This window comes from Diadema antillarum, unplaced genomic scaffold (assembly GCF_040938485.1).
Source record: "Diadema antillarum isolate AM-2024a unplaced genomic scaffold, OU_Dant_1.0 seq00000486_RagTag, whole genome shotgun sequence".
Classification (NCBI taxonomy): domain Eukaryota; kingdom Metazoa; phylum Echinodermata; class Echinoidea; order Diadematoida; family Diadematidae; genus Diadema; species Diadema antillarum.
Genome location: NW_027271449.1, coordinates 262,849 through 266,350, shown reverse-complemented (window position 1 = coordinate 266,350; position 3,502 = coordinate 262,849). Strand labels below are relative to the sequence as shown.

At 36.7% G+C, this 3,502-nt stretch overlaps 1 pseudogene; it reads left to right on the top strand.

Moving 5' to 3' along the window:
- The first annotated feature begins 201 nt into the window (after positions 1-201).
- On the top strand, positions 202-1,275 carry LOC139733653 (galactosylceramide sulfotransferase-like; annotated as a pseudogene).
- The last annotated feature ends 2,227 nt before the right edge of the window (positions 1,276-3,502 follow it).

Here is a 3,502-nt window from a genome sequence, read left to right as displayed (position 1 = left end):
AATATCGTCCTTTCACAGCATAGGCTCATCCTGATGTGCCTTTGTTTCTTCACCATAGCAATACCAACTATCTTGATGACCCGGTCCACCCCTTGGAAAATGAGACCTCCGCCGGTCAGACACAATACCCCGATGACTGGTGGGATTTCAACATGGACTTCAATTATCTTTCGCAAATCGGTCAAGTCCATGCAAATCACAATGAGCTCTTGCACACCCGAAAACACTTCAGCAAATGGTACAGATATCATGCAGAAGAAGGCACCGAAGGCCCGTGGAGGACGCTTAGGTCAGTGCATGAGGCCGCTGGTCTTCGTTAAAACGCATAAGACCGCTAGCACGACATTGGCTAACATCATCAATCGTTATGGTTACTCCAATAACCTCTCGTTCCTGCTGTACAAAAACGACCCCACACGTGGTCATTTCCGCCAGCTCAAACTTAAACATGAGAGGGATTTATTGCCGCCAATAGGAGTTCAAACGTTGGACTACAAACACTACCGGGATTATGACTTGATGACGTCACATATTCGACTCTTGCCGAATCTGAACTTCTTGAAACATCACATGAGACCAGGGGCGAGATTTGTAACCATTCTCAGGGAACCAACCAAACAATTTATATCCGCGTTCTTCTTTTTCGGCTGCGCGAAGAACTACCATATATCCGGTAAGAGACCATCTCAAACAGTGGACATATTTCTATCACGTCCATTGTTTCACTGGCAAAAAAGTGACAAGTCTCATTGAAAGTATTACACTCGAAACGGAATGTTCTTTGATTTAACCGCCAATGAACAGATTCACGATAATGTGGATGTGATTGACAACACGATTCAAATGTTAGATGGCGTGCTGGACCTAGTCCTCATCACGGAGTACCTAGACGAGTCGCTTTTGCTTCTAAAGAAGATCATGTCGTGGAATTTCGAAGACATCCTTTACTTGCGAGCCAATCAGCGATCGGACAGCTTCGGTCCTAACAGCGAGCAGCAAATAAAGATACAAAGATGGAACATGGCGGACACTCTCCTCTACAAACATTACAATCTCACATTGTGGAAGAAAATTGCGAAGTATGACGGGGATTTTGAGGCGGATCTGAAACACTTTCGCTGCATGCTTCAGGAATACCACGTTATATGTAATGTTCAAACCGTTGTGGCTGACCGTAAAATAGTTCGAAAGATCGAACCAAATGCTCCAACACGATGCGCAAATATTGATAATATTGATATTGCAAGAATTGTCACTCACCAGAGAGTTGCCTAGTATTCAACACGATGTAATTTGTGGGTATTACAACAAACCCCAGTTTAGGCAAATTGTTTTTACGACCTTCGATTCTCTTTCCCAGTTCATTTTTTATCACTAAGAATATAAGGACAGAAGTTGCAATCAATTGCAATTCCCCTATAAAGTCGATTGCAAGTTATATCGATTCTGTAGCAAGAACGATGTGATCCATCGCAAATCAATTGCAAGATTTGCAATACTAGTAGATATTTGCAATCGATTACAACTCAACTTTCTTGAAACGCCCCCTAAGATGTGTATGCTGGCAAAGCCGTAAAGATATCCATGCCTTCACAATCTTTAATTGAGTTACTTTTGTGTAATTTTATTCTTTTTTATATCACTGTATTTTTATCATTGAAACTTCAAATAAAATTGGGAGAAACAGCGTTAGGTATGGCAGTTGCTCTGAGGATCGAGGCCAAAGCTGGAACAAATGCCGAGAAATCTATTTTTGCGCCAAATTTCATTAAACTTCATCTTTGGTTGTGATTCACTAATATGGTCCACAAGAGAACCGTATTTCTTTTTCCTTTCTTTTTGAGAATACAGCCTTGTTTGCAATTTTCACAATCTAAATTTGTTACTGTATATACATATATATATCATATATATATATATATATATATATATATATATAGGTACAGTATATGTATATATACATCTCTCAACATGCTCAACATGTAATGGTCTCACAATTTCTTGTTCATTTCATATACAAAATGACAAAAATCTCATATTTCTGCTATTAACTTGCCTTAAAAAACACCCAAATCTAAAAAAAAAAATTAACTCTGATATATCTTGGTATGTGAGCATGCTTTTGCTTGCATTAGATAAAAATAAAAATGTTTCCGAATTCGTGTAGGACCTATGACATACATGAAAAATTGTGAGCGTATGACATCATCAAATCGCTCATTTGAATATTCACAAGGACTGGTCAAGAAATGTTTTCAATCAAAAAATGTGAAATTTCAAAATGTCATATCTTCCTTACTTTAAAGCCGATTTTTGCAATTTTTGTATCATTCTTTAGGGAATATTTTTTGTCTCTTTCTTTTGACAGCTCATTAATTTTGTAGGACGATTTCCCCTTCAATGAACTGCGTCATGGAGACACTTTATCTAAAGACTCCTATACAGAAACAACAATATGGTGAGGGCTGGCGTCCACTAGAACGCCGACAAGATTAGGAATGAAAGCAATAAATTATTAAGCAGATTAAGGATCTTTTTAACAATCTCTCTTGTCTGCCTTGGACGACTTAACATAACAATGTCGGAATTTTGGAGCTTGGGTATTTCATCGTGTTATCTGTGGCACCTAACTGTGCTGACAAAATATTTTTCATTTCATTTTTTTTTTCATTTCAGTTTTATTTTCATATTTCTCACATATATCACAATAAAGTATATAAAGACGAAAATTATACAAAACATAATTTAGATGAGACTTCATCAGAATGTACAGAAGTTTGATTTGGTATAAACACAAGGTCTGTATGCATGCGAATTAAACTGTGGTCATAATGCGAAAAAATATGATGGGGCCTGCGTAAAAGCATTAGCTTGTACAGCCGCAGGTCCCGTGAGTAATCAGATTAGGGGAAGTTTAAAGTACGGATGTTTTTTAAGACCAACTATAATTATCTGGGGAAACCGATTATCACGCATGACTGCGCACAATAACTTCAAAGACAACAATGACAAGCTGCATTTTTCCAAGTATCGTAAAGGATGATTAATTGTCTCAGTGAAATGAATGAGATTTGTAAATTTACCTTTAAAGGGGAAATCCAGTCCAAATATAAGTTTGTCAGATAAGAAAGAGTAAAATATTACGAGTTCAACGGTAAAATTTTGATAGAAGTCGGGATAAAAATAAGGAAGTTATGACATTTCAAATTTTTGCTAATTTTTCAGGTAACAGTTATTGAAAAGTCAATATGAATATGCAAATCACAAAGTGAGCATGTCATTCCCTCACAACTTTCCATATTGTTTGTACATGAAATTCTTAAATTTTCAGTTTGTCATTCAAACGCACTTATGCCCGAGGCTCAAATCCTGGTATACCTAACTGATCATTATTCTAAAGTTATTCAACCAGGAATAACATCATGTTTCAGACTTCGATCAAAAACAGAAACATTGAATTTTTGTTATTTATTTTTTTATTTTGTACACAATCAATGGAAAA